A 22,543-nucleotide genomic window follows, 5' to 3' on the forward strand; every position below is an offset into this window, starting at 1 on the left:
GGTTACAATGTAACTGATATCTGTAACCGTTACAATGTACCTTATATATGTATGAGTTACAATGTATCTTGCTAACTTATCCGTTACAAAGTATCGGATAAACATGATTTTGTGCACGGATAGTAAGAGTTACAAAGTTAAGAGTGTAGTGCGTGTCGTGCGCAAACGCCTGGCAAGAAAGGGACCAACGGGGAGTGTAACTGCGCGCCGATCACCTGCTAAGTGATGCACTGCTCGGCCTTGTCGGCTAGACGAAACAAGTCATATCGGTTGTACGCCAGAGTGAAAGCGAAGCACTATTACAACGAATAGAAGCTGTTATGAGAGTCAAGTGCAACTCTCGCCGGCGCACGCAGCGAGCGAGCGCGCTCACCCACGTTTCTTCCCTATCGAGCTTCCGGACTCAAACAAGTGCAAGCCTTCGAGCCCGGACGCCACGGATAACTCGCTTCAATGTGCCGAATGAGGAAGAACTACGAAGAACACTGCCAGCGTCAACAAAAGTAAGCTGTTCGTCAGCGGTTGTATTCCCGCAGAGTTACCTGCTACAACTACGAAGCCATACGAAGTAGGCTTCGCTACGTCGTCGGCACCAAGCCGGCCGGCGGCCGGTGTGAGTGCATTGCCGGTGCAGGTGAAAGAAACGTCGCGTAGAATATGCTTCACAGAGAATAATGTCTTCTGGAATAAAGTACAGGTCAAACTGTGTCTTTCCCTACATGCCACAACTGTTGTCAAACATCTAGCGTGAAGGCGAGACGAATCAACTTGCGGCCGGCGGTCTACAGCGAGCGACTTACGAGCATGGTGAAACAGCTGTGCCTGCAGGTGGCAAAAGTCCCCTGCTACGGCGTTCGTAATTATATATATTGGTATTCTGTCGTTAATCCCCGAATTTTCGTATTTTTTCTGCTGATACCACCGCGAGCTGCATGTTTTAATTGAGCTGGTTTCTTTCCTCTCGGGTGCTCATTTTAAAACAGAAAACGCGTTCAGAAATGTATTTATGCATGCTGAGTGCTAGAAGTAAAAGCGTGAAAGCAAAGCGGCCGTTGCGGAAGTTTAGAAAGCTTAAACACCGAGGCTTCCCACACACAACCCCAGCAATAGCAGCGTTCGCATCGCCTCTCAAGCACAGCTGCGCTTCTGGCGGCGGCCGCTAGCTCCATATGAAACTGACGCGGCAGTTTCGTGACCATAAGAAGCATTGAATGACTATGGTATTAGGAATGATGAAGCTAATTTGCTGACATGCCCTGAAGGAGGCTGATCAGTATCTATTTATATTGCAAGATATATACTAACATCGAGTTCCCATTTGCGCAGATGGCTCTCTGACTCTAACCAGCCCTACTAGTGGTCATTTAGTCGATATCAACCCATAAAAAATTCTAGGTCAGCCATGCCACATTTAGAGAGTTCAAACTTGTTGACTTCCGTCACGCAGTTTTTTAAGCGCTAAACGGCCACTAAATCCGTGGGCTATATTTTGTGATTCGAAGACAGCGCTGAAATCTCTCATGAGCTCTGCGACGCGGCCCGCATGAACAGCTGGTGTCAGAGATTAGACTGAGCTATCATCAAGAGACTAACATGACATAGTGTTTCATCACATAGTGCTTCAGGCGTTGCGAGGAGACGCTACAGTACATTCCGTGCGACTGTCTGGAATACAATGTTCAGAGACAGTCCCTGGCGTCCACTGTAGCGCACCTTAATAATAGACCAATGTCGGTTGAAGCCATTCTTACATGACGTCGACAGAAGACATCGCATCTGCAGGCGACGAAGGCATTACTTAGGTTTTTAAAGGAAACGGACTTGGACAAGTGGCTGTGACGGTGATGTTGCGTACCACGCAGGAGTGATGGACTGTGGCTGACTGTGTGCGTGCTGTATTATATGCTGTCTTTATCTCTCTTTCCTCTCTTTCCTCTCCATCTTTCAATCTCCCCTATCCTGTTCCCATGTATAGGGTAGCAAACCGGTTGTCCTAAAGTTGTTAACCACCCTGCCATTCCTTATCTACTGTTTATTCACTACCTGGACACTGCGACATTGTTGGCACTGAGAGGACCGGGCAATTTGAGCGCTGTTGAAGCCTACGAAGAAAGCCGGGAAGACTTCGATTCTGTTTTCGAGAACGGGAGCAGCGCGACACCATTAGTGGTCTTACTCATATGATTATTCTAAATCAAGGGAGTACACCGAACAATCGGCGCCTATAATAGGACAGACCGAGACATGATGTGAAAATTATTATCTGGTTTTACTCGACTGCAATGTGCGTGGCTATGACGTCTTGAACTACTCAGAATTGAGTAGGCATTCGTTTACGAATGCCTACTCATTTCTGATAATAGAATTACGGACAATGCCGAGCGCAGCACACGAGTAAAAGGAACAATGACACAAATACATGTTTTCAAGCATACGATGATGAGAAGATTGTCTTTCGGGCAGCATTAGGAAACTGATTACTTTAACGCAAGAGAAGATCTTGGAATTGCTTGTCCTTGTCAACGTGCAATGGTACGAAAACAACATTACTGCACTTACCGGGAGGCACCATACAGTATCTAACAGCCTGTGATGAATTAGGCTGTGAAAGCGTCTTTGTGCGCGTGTATTCGTGCAAAATTCCAATTACCTTTTCTCCCCCCCCCCCCTTCTCATCTTGCACTGCAGTCCTCTTTCTTTTTTCACATTGCCGGATAGCCAACCGTGCTCAGGCTGTGTCACCTTCCCGCCTTTTCCTTAGTGGTTTCTCTCTTTGTCTCTCTGAACATGGAAAGAAAAAAAAAAGACATGATGGCGAACATACGTAAGGTATCGTATAAAGTAGAACGCCTCTACAACGAAACGTGTAGGACCGTGATAATTATTCGCTATACCTCCCTGCCACTTAATAATAATATCCAGTTTAGTGATCCAAGTGGACAAGCATAATGAGAGAAAAAGTGTTTATTCACCGCAGATTGGAACGGCATTTGACAAAAAAAAAAGTCTGCAATTTTCTTCTGCACAGTAGTATGATTTACTGAATGGGGAACCACCACCGACCTGTTGCCGTATAGGTTCACGGCTTGCTGCGGCGCGAGGTCAGGCAGTGAGGAGAGATATATCTGCTGCGCGTCAAGTGTCGCGACCGCTTCACGGCTAGTCAGAACGCCGCTTTTCTAAGCTTGCTGCCGCCTGTGGGAGTCTATAGGCGGGCAGCTCGAACTCACGTGCGCCTTGCGACGTGCCCTCGCGCTCGCCTGTCGACTCGTATTGGTCCAGGCAGGAGAATAGCCTGCGGCAACATCGTTCTTTTAAACAGCGGAGCTATTTAAGCTTGGCAAAACTCCGTGGTCGTCCGCACAAAACTGGGCGGGTATGCGCCACGGAAAGCGGGTATGGGTCAAGCAGCTCCTAGCATAGCACAGCCATCATTACAATTTTCGTTTTAAGGAGGCAAATAATTTTTGAAGTTCCCCATTGACGGCTATCTTCCCATTTGGTCATACGGCAGCTTCCTCAATGAAGTCACCCATTGCCGTCAATGGGGAACATTAAAAAATATTTTGTTCCTTAAAACAACAATTGTAGAGAGAGAGAAATGTAATGCGGAAAGGCAGGGAGGTTAACCAGCAAACATATTCGGTTTGCTACCCTGCACTGGGGAAGGGGTAAGGGAAGACAGAAAAGTAAGAAAGAGAGGAATGGGATAGGGAGGAAGCGCACGCACGCACGCACGCACGCACGCACGCACGCACGCACACACACACACACACACACACACACACACACCACACACACACTCACTCACTCACTCACTCACTCACTCACTCACTCACTCACTCACTCACTCACCCACCCACCCACCCACACACACACACACACACACACACACACACACACACGCGCGCACACACACACACACGCGCGCGCACACACACACACACACACACACACACACACACACACACACACACACACACACACACACACACACACACACACACACACACACACACACACACACACACACACACACACACACACACACACACACACACACACACACAAGCTCGGTCTTTCCGACATTCCACGATTGACTGCTCAGAAAGCGGCTGGTCGTCGAGGCGAGCAAACACTGCTGAGAGGGACCGTCTCTGAGAGCTGTACTGAGGGCACTGACATAAAATATGTTCAATGGTTTCGTCACTGCCGCAATGGTCACATGCAGCGCTGTCTGTCATTCCGATGCGGCAAGCAAACACGTTCGTAAAAGATACCCCAAGCCACATGCGGCAGAGAAGGGTCGTCTCGGATCGGGGTAGGCCAGATGGAATAGTGAGTCGGAAGCATGGATCCAGGCGGTGAAGACGGGTGTGGAGAAAACCGGGCGTGTTCCACATAGACCTGACGACATCATGCGCAAGAGTATTAATCTTTACTGCTGCGTCGCTTCTTGAGAGTGGAATAGGTTCGATTACGCCATTTTCGTGAGCATTCTTAGCTGCATCGTCGGCATGCTCGTTACTGATGATGCCACAGTGGCCTGGCAACCACTGAAAGGTTACAGCATGTCCTTCGTCTATTAGTTGAAGGTACAGTTGTCGTATTTCCAGCACCAATTGGTCTTGAGGCCCACGACGTAGAGCAGGGCGAAGACATTGCAGAGCTGGTTTAGAATCAGTAATGATAAATCTTTCCATATGAGAAGAACTCTTTATTTGCTTTCGATTGAGGTATACAGTTTACTTTTACTTGGTGCACCACGCGGTGTAAATTGCGTCTTAATGTGGACGTAAATGATCATTTTCTCAAATTTTTCGTAAAATTTAGAAACTTCAGTCGTATAAAAATACTTTAATGCATAATATAGAGTAACAGTAACTTAGAGTAAGCATTCCGTACCTAGATATTGATATATAGCTAAATATTACGAGGGAAAAACTGCAAACGTAGAACATTTTGGCGAAATTTCTGGAGGCGCATATGGCAGAAAAAACTGCAGTAATACTATTTAGCTTCGAACGCCTTACACAAACTCCTTTGCTTAATATACAAACCAAATTTGGCATTGAAACGAGAAACGATACTTTCATAATACTTTTTTTTGACAAACAACACTCATACGAAACTGTGCGAAATTCGGAAAGCTGCCACGTGACCAAAAATTTTTTCTCTCCGAAATATTCTACCAATTGACTGTTTTCAAAGCGATAAATCGGCACGATTTTTTTTTTTCGAATACATTCGAGATGGTTGCCAAAATGGCTCAGACGTTTGGCGTGGCATGACCCTGGTGAATCATCTGAACAGCTTAGATGTAGCTCGAAAGGACACATGCACACCAGAAGGCGCGTAAGATCACCACACAGCGCTCGCGTGCCTTCTCGTGCGCGTGCACATGTGTTGTTTCACGCTACATGTAAGCTGTTCAGGGGACAGGGAGTTCGTTTTTGGGTCATTGGTGGAAACTGATATTGTGATTCCCGTGCTACAATTTAGTTTAGCCAGGAAAAGAAGAAGAAATGCGGGATTTTTTTACGATGCTAAAATTTTTTTCAATGACCCTAAATGGCATTGAAAAATTGCCTGGGTTCGCTAGCAAAGTAAATTATTCTCATTTAGAAAAAGAGGTTTTCTCCAACAAGCGGCCAGTACGGTTGACTGAGCGGCCATTCTTCTGAGCGCACTTCTCCACGCTTTGCTCTCACGCGAAAACTATATGCATATGCTTATAACGTCAGAAAGCTGAACCACTTCGTAAATATTTATGGTTATGAAGGTTATATTCGAAGAACAAAAGAAACTCAAACGCATTAGGGCTTGTTACATGTCCTTCGAGGACATGAATAAGAAACGTTACGCACACTTCCTTTGTTTGACGTTCCCTCTCCATCTAACACTCACAGGCTCGCTGCTTATATTCCGTATAAATAATAGACAGTAGGCAGTCATAGTTTAGCGTTAGCGTGACAGCGGGGGCTAAGGGAATAGCGTTACCGTGCCGCAAACATTGATGTATCTACAGGGGGGGGGGGGCAAGGGGGCGCTAGCCCCCCACTGAGAAACGTTAGGGGGGGGCAGAGCCCCCCCCCCCACTTTTGACCTTGGTCATTATAGGCTGCAGACTGGGAAACTAACAAGTAAGTCAAAGTTTTACTTGAACGCAGCGATCACGTACTCATGTAATAAAATTTGTGCTACGATTCAGCTGTGACGACTGTCCTCCGTGTGTCATGACCACGCACTGTAGGCTCTCTGCTGTGCGGGCTGCCTATTCCACGCTGTCGCGTCTTGCGCTCGAGCATTGCAGAGGAGGCTCAGCAGGAGCTCTATAGCATTACAGCAATCTGTCATGATTTATTTTTGTTGTGCCAGGCCTAAAATTTACGTAATAGGCGACGCAAATACGGGCGAGAACCAGTAAACGTTTTATAGCCCGACCAAACACTCCCTTTTTTCGGGAAATTTAGTTTCTTTGAAAACAATTAGCATCGCCACTTCTCCATATCCAAGCTGCTGTGTGCTGATGAGTGTGCAGAAATGTCGAGTATTTTAGTTGTGCGTAGCCAGGACAGCTAAAAAAGACTTTATTCTCCGATTAGCCTGCTTCACCTTGCTTATCATATAGTAGCCTGCAGCGGTCGTGGCTGCTTGTAACAAGGCAGTGTAGTCGAGCACATTGAGAAGCCCAGCTTTCAAGTTTGCCCCGTAACTTTATCTACCTCACCAGGGAGATGATCAGCGTCCACGGTTTTCAGTACTAAGAAGGCTACCCATCTGCAAAAGATTGTGTCTGTTCGTAATAATGTTTATTTCTCTCTCTACCTCTTTGTCAGCAACGAATGAGTTCACATATACGCGCAAAAACAGCTAAACATCGCTATACTACTACTGAAAGTATCCATTATACACGTATGATTCCATCTCGCCCGCTGCTATAAGCAGCCGCTGCCAATGTGATTTGCGGGCAGCCTTCTTGAATTACGTTCAGAAAGAGACATTGTCGGGCTATTCTGAAAAAAATTATTGTTCAGCACAGTAATGCGCTGCTTATTGTGCAGGCTTCATTTTAACGCCGCGAGTTTTCGCATACTTGTGACGTCGCGCAACAAGGAGGCGATTTTATGGTGCACCGAAAAATTTTGACGAATGGCAAAGAACTAATGAGCAATAATACTCGGACACATGCAGCGCGACTTGGACGAAGACAGGAGACAAATAAAGCACACGCGAGCGCCGACTTACAACTGAGTTTATTTGCACTTCCACAGGCCTTTTTGTATGCACCAAACCAGCCTATATCAACTATTACACAGATGAGCAAGATAAAAAGACGATGAGAAAGGATCCAATAATGCTGTAAGCAAAAAGAACAAAACATTTTTTTCACATGCCTACAGCGGGACGAAATGCCAACGTTTATGCGCACCTATATCACACAAAGCGAACTGCTGCATGTATCCGAGTATGTATTAACTCGCCCAAGTCAAGGTGTTATTGGTGCCAATAATGCGCCGTATTGAAAATAGTTTAGTATTATTTTTTCTTTACGCAGCCATGCGTAAGTGATAATTACGCGGTGGATCTTTTACGCGTCATTCGTTGCGTCGTGTTACGAGCAGGTGCTGTGAGCATGACCCAGAAAATTTCGGCCAATCATTAACAGGTAATGACCTATACGGAAGGAGACAATGCGGGGTAGTTGAACGTTATAATCGCCCACATTCTTTCAAAGAAAGTTTGTGCTTACACAGTTTGCGTAGGCTATTTACTTTGAGGAGCCGGAGGGAAGGAGTAAAGGGCCACTTCAACGCTTTCCCGTCCACCCACCATCCAAGCTGGGAAAAGTAGGAGGGCAAGGAACGACACCTAGTATATAAATTCGTAGTCATTTTAATGTTATAACTATACACAAACAGCTCAATGTGATTTCCATAAATCTTATTCGACTGAACTTGGTCTTCTTCTTTGGAAAGACTTTCTATTAGAGGGCTCTATCAGTAAAGAAATTGGCACTCGGCTTATTCTGAAGACTTCTGCGAAGTACCTTGCTTCGTCAACGGCATGCTTTGTTTAATAAGTGAGAATTTAAAGTACTAGTTTCATAGCAAGTGCTTCATACTCATCGTATTTACAACGCCAAACTGAGACTATGAAATTTGCAGATAGAATGCTCAGATGGATAACAGGTTTAATGTGGCTATACGTTTTAAACTTTAAGGTAATATTTCCAAAATGTTATTAAACACTGCTGTGTTGTATAGGACGGCCCAGCCTGCACAAGCTGTTTGTGCAGATACTTCTTCCTTGATTTCAAACAAACAGTTTTGAAAAGCAAATAATGTAATCATCTCTAGGAATATTGTAAAAATGGCGTCAAATTAAGAGAAAATGTATGACTAATTATGTCTCTCTCTTCCTTTCGATATATAAATATATATATATATATATATATATATATATATATATATATATATATATATATATATATATATATATATATATATATATATGTGTGTGTGTGTGTGTGTGTGTGTGTGTGTGTGTGTGTGTGTGTGTGTGTGTGTGTGTGTGTGTGTGTGTGTGTGTGTGTGTGTACGGCGGACAGAGTGAGAAACGCGAGCCCCCCACTCGCGAATGAGTTGATACGCCACTGGTCGCAAACGTTCGTTGCGGACAGCGCATTTTAGTTTAGCGGGATAGCGTTTACGTGCGCAAGCTGTGACGGTGGCGTCATCTAGCGGGGGGTGAATGCGTTAAAAAAAGTGAAAAGAAAAGAAACTGAGAATGCTCGCCTGTATCCCCGCACGCATCAACATTACTACTTTTTTTTAGTAATAATAAAAGTAAATAAATATGAATCAAGCACCGAAAGCGAAAATTTTTATGTCGCCGGTTTGTGTACACCGATCTTCTAGTTAGGCCTAGGGGTGTTCGAAAGGGGAAGCTCTCTCAAAAACCACGCTAAGTTATCGGGCGTCAAAGCTACCTGAAGGCAAGCGTAGCCATTCTACGAAGTCGTTTGCTGCGAAAGAAGTGAATCCGTCCACATCAACGCTAAATTCAGTTCGAAGCGAGCGTCCAAAACCGCCGCCATGTTTTACGTACACAACGTTAACCAAGCTAACACGGTTACGCTAAATCTGAAATACGCTTGTGCAGTACGCTAATGGACCCGTAGCGTTTTCCGTACGCACGCTATTTTTAAGATTTAGCGTTACCGTGTTTGCTTGGTTAACGTAGTGTACGTAAACCATGGCAGCGGTTTTGGACGCCCGCTTCGAACTGAATTCAGCGTTGATGTGGACGGATTCACTTCGTTCGTAGCAAACGACTGTGTCAAATGGGTTCGCTTACCTTCAGGTGGCTTCGACGACCGAGTATTACGGATAACTTGGCGTAGTTTTTGAAATCGCTTCGCATTTCGAACTTCCCTAGGCCTAACTAGAAGATCGGCGTAAACAAATCTGCAACATATACATTTTTGCTTTTGGTGCGTGGTTCATATTTATTTACTTTTATTGTTACTAAAAAACGGGTACAGTATTGCTGCGTGCGGGGATACAGGCGAGCATTCTCAGTTTTGTTCTTTTCACTTTTTTTAAGGCACTCACCCTCCGCTAGGCGACGCCACCGTCACAGCTTGGACACGTAAGCGCTATCCCGCTAAACTAAGAGGCGCTGTCTGCAATGAACATTTGCGGCACGGTAACGCTATTCCCTTAACCCCCGCTATCACGCTAGCGCTAAACTATAACTGTCTGATATGCACCACCGAAACGTGCATTCCGCGTTGCTGACCTGAAAGTACTTTCGAACGCAGCGCTAAAAAAACAGAAGCACACGCTAGATTGATGACGTATATTTTTGCGGGACATGTTAAGCCCCCAAAGGAGACAAGCGTTTCTACAGAGAGCAGGTGTATTTAACGCGGACACAAGAGCAACGAAAGGGAAATAGCAACGCGTTTTTCGCCATTGTGTTCGGACAAGCTTTCGAGCCATTAATTTTACGACACACTCTCAGGAGCGTACTTGGCTTTGTCAAATTCGCAAGGTAAATGTTGCTTCGTCTTCTCACAGTCGCGATGTATTCACGCTTAAGTATTTTTACGAGGGCAAACATCTACTGTCACAGCGGAGTTAAAGTTGAAAAGAAACATACAACACGTTCGAAGAATGACGTTAAAACGCACGAGTTCACAATGCTTATTACGATGTACACGTGAAACAAAAGTACAATAGAATCATGCGCGATGTGAAAAATAATGACACGTACTTTCAACCGCATGCAGAATATTTATTGACACGTACTGTCAAGCGCATGCAGAATATAACAAATAAACAAATAATCGCCAGCCATTCAATTTAATGGGGTCTACAATCGATAAATATTTTACGTCATGCCACAATGTTAATGTCGGTGTCACAATGGCAGAACTGATCTCGATAAGTGCTAAAAAATATTGTATTGATACGAGAGGCAGAGAGCAACAGTATTTAACGCTAACCGAAGTCTCGGCCCACTCACAAAAACGAGACTTAGTCGTCAGCCACGGTAAAAACTTAAAGTTTTTCGAATAGAGTTCCCGTGAGGTCTGGAGAGGAGAACACCAGGTACTTATTGTTCGTTCGTAGTTTCTACTACGCAGAAGCCGCTACAAGAAATTCAGGACGCAGAATACGTCCTTCCAGGCATCCGTCATAACAGACGCGCAGATAAACACACGTTCCTGCTAAACTTCTCGGAAAATGAAAACAGCGAAAAATAAAATGCGAACAAATGATTCGCACTTACCCCACCTGACATGACTTTGCTCTTGAACACCGCTAGAAATGGTATCACAAATGAATTTAGAGTTTTGGCAGCTTTGGCGGTTGCGTTCGCCTTCTGAGGCGCGAACTGGTGGATTTTGCCTGGCCTGACGCCCGCACTCGGCTTCGAGGGCTCGAGCTGCCGGTTCTCGCCCATCGTGGCGCATGCACTCGGCGACCTCCCTGACCACGGGATTTATCCAAGGTATGCGTAGCCCGATGTTTGTTCGCCTTGCTTCTGCGGCTGTTGGGTACACGCGTCCTGGGAAGAGGGGCATATGAGGATTGTAATTAATTCAAGTTATATGCATATATACACTCACTTAGTCTCGTATCACACCCTGGACGTTCCCACATGCACGTGCTGTTTTCTTTTTTCCTCTCGCGTGCGTCTTTACTTCTCTCTTGAGTTTTTCATTCTACGTGTTCGGTCCCAGCGTACTGACTACTAGTTTAGGTTTGCTATAAAGCATGACACGTAGTTACGCGTCCTTATCGCGCCCCACCCGCCGGCCGCTATCGAGCGCACACACAATGGACTTAATCTGGGCAATGTATGCCTGTACTGGGAAAGGAGTCAACACCGAGACGCTGGTCGACCCGGCGTTGCACTGCGGGAAAGCCGTGAGTCGATTCCGAAGATTGCGCAGTCGCCGGTGTTGCCCCACATGTTGTGCTGACGAACGGCGACGGCCCAAAAAATTCCGACCAACGTACCGCTAAGAGCTTCGCTGTAAAGATACCTTGGAATATTTCAGGGTCAAGACGTGAAACTTAGGCTTGGGAGATCCAGGAGATGTATGCGCATACTAAAGTACCACTCCTCACCCCTGAACACGAAGCAGTGTGAGCTCAGGCTGCAAATAGGTTTATATCCGCAACACAATGGCCAACTGAACTCGTTTAAACTAAATGGCTTTCCTTCACGCTTACTCGTTGCAGACCGAGCCTCATTCAACCGAAGGGAAGAAAACAACCACACCATCAAAACAGTCAACGTAACAGCACACTACAGTGCCTTCTTACACCACTACCGCTTAAACCAATGCGTCTACCCGCGCTCCATAAGTTCCTCAGAGAGGAAGAAGCCGGGGCATGGCACAAACTACAAACACATTACCAAACCAGTGTTCGCACTGTGCCTAGCACGGTATTCCTATAAATGTCCACACTGTGGGGAATGCACGCACTACTATTTCACACCACCTGACAATGAATCCGCACAACCGCACTGTACGTCCTACACTCCACACCCAAACAGTAGGGTGTCTAGATAGGCGCAAATCTCGACAACTTGAACTCATTCCTGTATGCGAGCGTGTGAACCTTTCACTTTGTAAAGACGCCTTGAATGTATTTGATGTATGACGCTTCGCAGAATTTCTTGAAGTGCACTCAATGCATAAACTTCGCTCAGTGTCGTCAAGTGCGCTCATCGTATCTGCGAAGTGTGTGCAATGTATACTCTGTGTACTGAACATGTATACAATGTAACAAAATTTTGTAAGCATTTCAAAATATCTTTGTCAGTGCAGCACATACCTCACCAGCAGCACATCACAAATTAAACTGCGGAGAAACTCCAAATTATCGACGCAGCTAAAGAGTTGCCACGTGATGCTAACGTAAACCTCTCGCTTGCATTTGCCCCTAAATCAACATTCATCCTTTCCATATGCATTCAAACAGGCACCTATTTAAATTTGAACCGGGTCGTCTCTCTTCAACTTTTGTATTTTCCCATCACTTCTACCATGTCCAAACCCTCATATACTTATGATTTCAATCACGCATTTCTGCCGCAAAAAAAAAAAAAAAGAAAGGAGTGGAAGCAAGCAGCGCAACGATGGAAAGTTGCGTTAATCTATGTAAGAAATGCGAATGATGTTTCTTTCAGAGAAAATACGATCGCTCACAGTGCAGTACCCGCTTGTTTAGAGAGCGATAGGACCACCGATAACCACCGAGAAAGAATTTTCATTCTATAGGGCTTAGCAGTTTCCTGCGGACGTTGTGTTTTCGTCAGTTTTTCACTCAGAGCGTGATATAATGAGAGTTAGCTAATTAAATTTTATTTGAACTGTTCTTCTCGTTTTCAGCATACATATTTGGGTTTTGATTCGCAGTATAGGCTAGAATTATTAGCCGAGTATCTTGACATCTCAGCCTGTATTGATGCTGAATTGAGAGAGGTAAGCAGAATGATGAATCACTGTATATTTCCGTACGTGTTTTTTTTTTTTTTGCAAGTAAAATGGATGTAGGAGAATGAAGGTCCTTAATGTGTAAATAATGTGCAAAAATTGCAGGCTACGCGCGCGCGCGCGCGCACACACACACACACACACACACACACACACACACACACACACACACACACACACACACACACACACACACACACACACACACACACACACACACACACACACACACACACACACACACACACACACACACACACACACACACACACACACACACACACACAAACGCGCGCGCGCCCACTGCTCCAGCATGCCGCGGCTTTAGCTCTGAGTGGATAAGCTTAGCATTTGCTCAAACCTTCGGATTAAAGCAGGTTGTTCTCGATTTGGAGAACACAGAATATTAAACTATGCGCTTTCACGTCTCAAAAATGCACCGTATAGATAGCCGTAGTGGAGACCTCCGTATTGTACTGGGTGTTTTTGTTTTTTACACAATACATTTTTTTTGTATAAGAATGCAATGATAGTCTGGATACTGTCATCTTTTCAAACTCCACGTATATGCGGAAACAGTACCGCATCTAAAGTCACACTAATATGACCTATATTAAGAAAAAGATGTTAATTTTTAATTATTGACTTGAAGTTGTTTATACGAGAAAGCTGTCGGCCGTCACAACTTATGGCATGTAATTTTTAGAAATCACAAGAATTAGACGTAATTCGAGGGATTCATCACCGAATTTTATGTAGATATCAAAACCGAGCGCGCCGGACGCTCAGGAAACGCGACCGCTCTGTTAAGGCAGACCGAACCCTCTCGCGACCAGGAAGTTATGAAACTTTAATAATGGTGCGTCGCGGCAATATCTTGTTGCGAAAAGCAGCAAGTCATCTCAGTTGCTCCAGCGGAGTGCCTTACCGTAGCGTATGGCGATTGCTGCTTATCTGTTTCTTTCGCGATGTGCGCAAGAAAACTGCAATTTCCATCTTTTCTTTCACTGTATACAGTGAAAAAAAAAAAAGAAGCACCGCAGTGGCTACCCGAGCTTTATGCTGTATACAGCATAAAACTCAGGGGCAGCCACTGCGGCGCTTCTTCTATTTTGGAGACGGGTGCTAGAGGTGTTCTGTGTCTTGATATTGTTTAAGAAATAGATAATCACCACATATCACACGCAAAAAATAAGTGGTCCACTTGTGTATTTCAGACTACTTGCCATTTTTCATGACCAAATTCTGCTTCGACGTGCCTTGATTCAAATTTATTCACTTCCTCATGACGCGATGTTCTGGCCTGACACGCGCCAGATCGGCCGCGCATCCTCCATGCCCAGTGTGCTCGGTTTCGATATCGTCATTCAAATTTGGTGATGAATATCTCAAATTACGTGCAATATTTTGTGATAAAAAAATGGGTACAACATAAATTGTGACGGCCTGCAACCTCCCCATAAAAAAGACTGCCTTAAAGTACATAATTCAAAAAGTTAATTAAGGAGTCTTTGTTAATTAGTCACTAGTCTAGCTGCGGCGCAGTATTTGTGCCTCTAAGTATAGAGTTCATGTGCGAAGACGATAGGTGCCATACTGTCATATCATTTTTATTAAAAAATCTCTATGGTCTAATAAAAAAGACCCTGTATTTGAACACAATGAACGCTCTTTAAGGTGTACCCAAACGAATGTTTTTTTTTTTTGCATTTCGCCCCAGTGGAAATGCGGCTGCCGCGGCCTGGATGTGCGCCTACAACATAGAGCACAGCTGCCAAATCCCCAATAGTTGTTTAGCCACCGCGGAGTATATATATGTTGTCAAACGTAGAAACGATGACTCTTATATAACAAATAGGGAAGAAGAGGACAAAGAGGCCATAATTTTTTATATGGTGTAAAAGGAGACGTTGGCGCATAAATAAGCCGCCGGCTGCTCCGTAGCTCTTCAGTGGATCGAGCATACAACACAGGAAATAAACATACAAGCAGTAGTACTTGGAAAATAAACACGCGAGCACACATATGTAAACACACACACACACACACACACACACACACACACACACACACACACACACACACACACACACACACACACACACACACACACACACACACACACACACACACACACACACACACACACACACACACACACACACACACACACACACACACACACACACATCAAACAACACCATCGTAACGTAAAAGAAAATAACCGAAAGGTAATTAATAATGTCTCTCATAATGTCTCATTTCTCGCTTTTTAATCATACACGACGTAGGTATAGAAGGAGAAATCAAAGTTTACAGATATCAAAAGTCACCGTCGTAAGACGCTTCTGCTTAGTGCTGTTTTGCCCACCGTGCCACTGTAATGAACATTAGCGTATCGATTGTTCGTCTGGATTATAGCTACGCTGTAGCATAGAGCAGATGCACACACCTGGGTCGCTTCCCTTGCGGCAGAGATGCTGTTCATGCATAAGTTGCGTAACTGCTGATATTCTTCCCCCGCAGGGGCGTCTGCGCAAGCAGGCGTTTGGTGTGTAGCGACACCACGGGCCTGAGCTAACGGGGAGGTTTCGACCCCCTCCCACGCCTAGCCGTGCGTGGCATTGCCGTGTCCGGGGAAAAGGGGATCCTGGCGGTTGAGCCGACGCCGGGTGTTTGGACCTTTAAGGCCCCCCGGCAGACGCAACACACCCCTTTGGCCCCGGCTTCACGTAGACGGCACCCCTGAGCTGACCCACCCAGGGGATACCGGCAGCCGCCTTTTCCTGTCTCTCTCTCCCCTTATCTTCATCTTTTTCTGTCATTTTACATCTTTCCTGTCTTCTCCTCTCATCTAGTTCCGCTTTTCCTGGCGGCAAGGGTTAACCGTGTGTGGCTCGCCAACCTTGGGTAGACCATATTAGGTTATAGTGACGGCGTACTACTGGCGTTGTGCAGACTTTTTAACATGTCCAGCCGCGCCCCCTCGTTGGGCTCCGTGGTGGGTGGTAGGCGCCGTTGCCGAGTAAATGACTTTCTTCATGAGACCCTCGAACCCCTCATCCAGTGATCGTGCCCCAAAAAGGACACGCACCGAAGCGACCTCGAAATTCTATTTCAAAAGACAAGACACCTTCCCGAAATACCATGTCATCCACTGTGACAGTAACAAGAAAGCAACAAATATATCACCATTTCTGGCTTCTAGATGCCTCACTGAAACCATCGGCGCTGGCTACAAAGCCACCAAAATGGCCAGTGGGGACATTTTAATTGAACTAAAGGACAACACTCAATGGCAGAAACTGAGCAACCTCGTAGCATTTGGAGATAAACCCATTACAGTTACCACACACAGAACAATGAACACAGTAAAAGGTGTTGTTTCAGATAATGACCATGTGGACCTCACCGATGAAGAACTCTTCGACGGGTGGAAAGATGAAAATGTTATACATGACAACGAATCAAAATAAGGCGGGATGACACGGAAATTGCCACAAAACACATTATAGTCACCTTTGGCTCCAGCACACCCCCTGAAACAATTACAACAGGCTATCTTATGCTAGCAGGGGTGAGACGGCTGAAATCGATTTGGGAGCAGTTTTGGGAGCAGCAAAATTTCAATTTAGGAGCAGGAGAACCTTGTTTGGGAGCAGTTAGCGGCATTTATTATGTCATTTTGGAGCTTGAAAAAACAAACTTGTAGTAACTTGGAGGAACAAGCACATATTTTAATCGGCTTAGAATACACATAACATTCAAAGAGCCTTTGGAGGAAGCTTTTTTTAACAGATTATTGCCAGGTATGAACTACACTACCTTTTTACAAACCACGCAATTTATATAACCCTGGTAACAACATATGAAATAGATAAAAAAAAGTTTTTCCAAGGAGGTTCACTTTACATTTGAAAATAAGAAAAGAAAAAACATCACACTTCTCAAATAATAAAAAAAAGTCACAGTTTCACCGCAAGGGCGAAGCAATGAATGCGATAGCAACAAATTGTAGTGTTACACGAAGTAAGGCTGGCAGCTAACTTTTTTGTATCCGATCTCGCGTAACTATAAAACGATGGTGTAAGAAAATACGGCCGCTCCAGGGAGCCATGTTCTCCGCATAGTCACTTCGCCCGCCCCGCTGTGATGGCTTTCGAGATAGCGCGCGCGCGCGCGCCAGTGATTGCGACCGCGCGAAGTTCAAAGCTGCTCCTCGCGCGACACCCCCCCCCCCCTCGCGTCTTCGTGTCTTTTAAGGCTTGTTAAAAACGGGCGGGGAGTTTCCTGTCTGCTTCGACGGCAGGCCTTCCGAGCGGGGTGATGTTATCGCATGCAGCCTCCGAGCGACGGCAATGGGCCGGCTCGTTTGCTTCGGCCGCGTACGTCGCCTCTGCTCGCGTGCTTTTACCCGCTGTAGAACATACAATTCCCGGGGGGATCTTATCAATTTGAACTTCATACCGGAAGGACATGACGGCGACGGCAAGAACCCGTCGAGACTGTCCATATAATTGCTATCGCAATAAAAACTGATTGCATAGCAGTACGTCTTTGAACGGTCAACGAATGATTCCGACTAGCACGCGACTGCGGCGACGCCTTCGCGCGTAACATCGGGAAAGAACAAAAGCGGTATGGCCACCGACGAACGCGCCAGTATGACCACCCCCATAGGCGTGCGCACGAAGGGGGGGGGGGGCAAAGTCGATACCGCCCATACTTTGACTTAATCGGAAGGAGGGGCGCTGCGATTAATATTTGCCCTCCCTGAAGGGCGAACCCTCAGGAAGCTTTCGAATAGCGTACGCAAAGCTTTGCGTTGGCTTTTCGCACAACTGCGCATACGTCGTACGCTAACCGCTTGCGGGCTCCCGTTAAGTGACGGAAATAGCGGGCCGCTAACGCTAACTCAGCGTACGCTATTCGAAAACTGCCTAAAATAAAGCGCCTTCAGCTATCTGCTCGGCTACGCGGGTGGCGTAGCGTCAAGTGTACCGCACGCTTTTAATAGGTGATAACAAAAGCGCGCTGCGCCACCGTTCGCTGCCACCTCGTGAGGGACCGCCTTCAAAAATTCGTCGCGAGCGCCGAGAAACCTTACCCCTCGGACACTACGTCGTTACCGCTCGGACACTACACATATTTACAACCGCTCAAAGGCGATTATCACAGCACTATGTAAGCCTCTATTACAAAGGCGCGTAGAAGGACACGCTTGGGCGCGTTAACGTGTTCTGCGAACATATCCCTGGCGCTGCTTCTAAAGTTACGTTTTCCCACGCTCAAAGTGACGCGGGCTTGAAAATTCTTGATTGTGGGGCCGTTTCGGCGCAGTTGGGCGCAATTTTTGTAATTTTTATGCTTTTGGAGCAGCTTGGCGCAGGAAAACGGAATCGTATCAAAAATGCGCAATATGCGCAGCTGTCTCACCCCTGTGCTACGCTCCGACCGTACATACCCAATCCGCCGCGCTGCTTCAAGTGGCGGAGGTCCAAGTGCCAGAGGGTCAGGTGCCGGTTAGAGTATTGGTGGCAGCAAATTAGAGAGAAAAAAACAAAAATAAATATTGGTAAAAAATAAGGACAGTCTGCCGTAAAGGGCAGAGAACTGGGCTGAGAATTTACGTTTTTTTTCCCTGTAGTAAGATCGAAGTAGAGGCAGTAGGTCGACATAAAAAATAAAGAGAAAACAGGAAAGAGATTTTTTTTTTTTGTCGAGCCAGGTGGCACACTTGTCACCGCCCCGTTATAAAGGGGACGCTCATAGCATCCATCCATCCATCCATCCATCCATCCATCCATCCATCCATCCATCCATCCAGGTTCGGCCACGCACCGCAGAGTTGCCGTGGGCAATTCACCTGTACAAAGTGCGCCACAACTGGACACTCCACCGGTGACTGCAGGGCTGCGGATGAAACCCGTCATTGCGCGAACTGCGACGGCGCCCATCCCGCATACTCTCGCTCGTGGATAGCCTGGAAAAGAGAGAAAGAAGTTCTTACAATTAAATTCCAACAAAACATCAGTTTTCGAGAAGCTCGACAGCGTGCAACACTATATAACCTTTCCCCAGAAACCGTCTTCTGCTTCTGCAGTTCAACAGGGGGCAGCACTGCAGCGGCCACAGGCGGTCGCCCATGCCACACGAAGTGTGCAGAGGCGAACGCCACCCGCACCCATGGCGTAAGCAGCCAAGGCTGCTCCGCCTACCAACGACACAGCCACACCAGCGGCCGCTTCAAGCCCTGGTTGCAGCCAGGGCCGGCCGGCAGCAGTAGAGGTCCCCTCGACCTCTGGCCAGGTTCGGGCCAAAGGCTTCGTCTGTTGAGGCGAAGCCAACACAACGAAAACACAACCCACTGGAGCGCATGCCCGGCGCCTTGCCAGATGCAATGGACACAACTCCTAGTGGAAAGGCGCAGACAGCGCCAAAGCAGCGGCGAGAACTCCTCGAGCGCTCCAAAAAAGATAAATACCTAATTACAATGCCCAGTAAAGGCTCTGTAAGATAGACCGGCTTCCTTTAATGCCACCTACCGTTTTTAAATAGTTTTTAAATAGCTGAAAGCTTCACATACATACATTTGCTTACTTTTATTGCTGTCACTTCATTATGGCTTTCATGGCTCAGTGGAACTGTAGAGGGCTGTTACACAATTTAGGTGACGTGAAGGACATCATAAACAAGTATTCACCAACAGCTTTCTACCTTCAAGAGACAAATCTAGGTGTGAAACATACCCAAGTCCTGAAGGGTCTTACAGTTGTCCGAAAGGATCGCAAATGCTGCAGCCGACTGTCGGGAGGAGTAGCCATCGCTGTTCAGGGTGGCACCCCTACCCGAGATGTCGAACTGAACACATCCTTTGAGGCAGTAGCCGTCACCATTTTATCCTACAAAACCATTACCATATGTTCGCTTCACATTCCACCCCATGTGAATTTGCGCAGTAAAAACTTAGACAATGTAGTAGAAAAGTTGCCGAAGCCATTTATTTTAGTAAGAGATTTTAATGCTCACTCCACGCTTTCAGGTAGTAAGAAAACTGACCAAAGAGGGCAGGTCATTGAAGATTTTATTCTATCGAACGACGTTTGCCTTTGAAAGTCCGGTACTTTCTCTTACTTTTCATCAACTTCGCGGACTTTTAGGTGTTTAGACCTTGCACACTGTTCACCATGCCTTTTTAGTGATCTTAAATGGGAAATTCTTAACACGTCATATGGTGTGATCACCTACCCGCCATCATAAAACTCATACCATCATACCCAACCTCAGCGGAAAGGCCTCGTCGGTGCATTTTACACCGTGCGGACTGGCCAACCTTTACAAAAAAACGCAAATCTCGAAAAGGCCTTCGCGCCAGAATTGACCATAAATGAGCTTAACAAAAAGTTTGTAGAAGTCATAGTCTCAGCAGCAGAGAAAGCAATACCGCGAACCTCCGGGACTGTGCGTAAAAGGATGAAGCCATGGTAGACAGATGAATGCACAAAAGCAAAAAAACAGGAAAACAAAGCCTGGGGACTTCTCTGAAGGTACCCTACATACGAGAACCTCATCCACTTCAAAGAGGCGAAAGCCAAAGCGCGTTACATTAGAAGGCAGGCGGAAAAGTGTTCCTGGCAAAAATTACATCCATTAATAGCTCCATGCAATCAATCTCTGGGACAGTCAGGAAATTCAGAGGAGACTATTCGTCACACACTATACCGATACTTACACGTCCACACGCACAAACAACTGTACAAGAACAGACAAACATTTTAGGCGAACACTTCTACAACATCTCAAGCTCAGAAAATTACACAGATCGATTTATCAGGTACAAAGAATCCGCAGAAAACCAGAGACTGCCCTTTACGACCACTTCAAACGAAGCTTATATTAATCCTCTGACATTACAGGAATTAAACCGAGTACTCTTCGCCGGCAAAAAAAAAAAAAACGGCACCGGGTCCGGACTGTGTTCACTACACAATGCTTGCACACTTATCTGAAGCCTCTACAGTGGCACTCCTTCAATTTTTTTTACAAAATATGGGAAACTGGTATAATGCCAGAAGATTGGAAAAATGCCATAGTGGTGCCATTCCTAAAATCTCGCAAGCCTCCAACCTCCACTAGTAGCTACAGGCCCATTGCCTTAACAAGCTGTGTGGCCAAAACATATGAGAGTATTATAAACATCAGACTCACGTTCATCCTTTATTCGAAACGCTTAGCAGACCCACACCAATGTGGCTACAAAAAGGGTTGCGCTACCACCGACCATCTCGTCAGGCTAGAGCAGGAAATACGCGACGCCTTTCTGTACAGACAATACTGTCTCGCTGTGTTCTTTGACTTGGAAAGGGCGTATGAGACGACGTGGCGATTTGGCATCCTCCAAGACCTAGCTGAGTTAGGAGTTCGTGGCACAACGTTGAACTGTTTGAGTGATTTTCTATCGAATAGAACATTCCAGGTACGTCTGGGCACCGTATTGTCCCGCGCATTTGTGCAGGAAAACTGAGTTCCTCAAGGTTGCGTACTCAGCACAACTCTTTTCATTATCAAAATGAACTCGATTAACAAGGTCATGCCACACACAGTTATGCACTCCATCTATGTTGATGACTTACAAATTGCCTGTCGCGCCTCAAACTTATCAACAAGCGAAAGGCAACTCCAAATTACAATGAATAAGCTGACGAAATGGGCCGACCTAAATGGGTTTCAATTCTCCACAAAAAAAGCTGTCGCTGTTCTGTTTACGCAGAAGAGAGGCCTACACCCAAACCCAGTCTTGAATCTAAACAACGCCACATTGCCGATAAAACCACAATATAAATTTTTAGGAATTACGTTCGACCAAAAGCTAAATTTTCTTCCGCACATAGCTCATTTAAAAACTAAGGCAAACAAGGCTCTCAACCTCCTGAAAGTATTATCGCACAAACATTGGGGTTTCCGACCGACTATGTATGCTGCGAATCTACGCTCTGTCGTGCGCAGCATTTTAGACTATGGTTGTGTTGTTTATGGCTCAGCACGAGAGTCCCTACATTAAACGTCCTGATCCTGTATACCATCTCGGCCTACGTCTGTCCAGCGGCGCTTACAGGACATCACCGGTGCTGAGTCTATATATATGTATATATATATATATATATATATATATATATATATATATATATATATATATATATATATATATATATATATATATATATATATATATATATATATATATATATATATATATATATATATATATATATATATATTTACAATGGCGCAGCCTCCGACGTCAATCGAACCTTGAAGCGGAAGCCACGTGTCCTCGAGGGTCGTCAGCAGCGCGGGTCTATCCATCCAAGGAAAGCCGTCCACGCTTCCTCTATCATGGACTCCACGACTCGACCGCTGCTGCCGCTACTTACTGAATCATCCGCGGACGGCGTCCATGCCTCTTCGGTTGTTCCAGCGTGCGACCTTCCAGGAACCTTGCTACCACTTTCGCCTGAGAAT

This window comes from Rhipicephalus sanguineus, chromosome 1 (assembly GCF_013339695.2).
Source record: "Rhipicephalus sanguineus isolate Rsan-2018 chromosome 1, BIME_Rsan_1.4, whole genome shotgun sequence".
NCBI classification, from domain to species: Eukaryota; Metazoa; Arthropoda; class Arachnida; order Ixodida; family Ixodidae; genus Rhipicephalus; species Rhipicephalus sanguineus.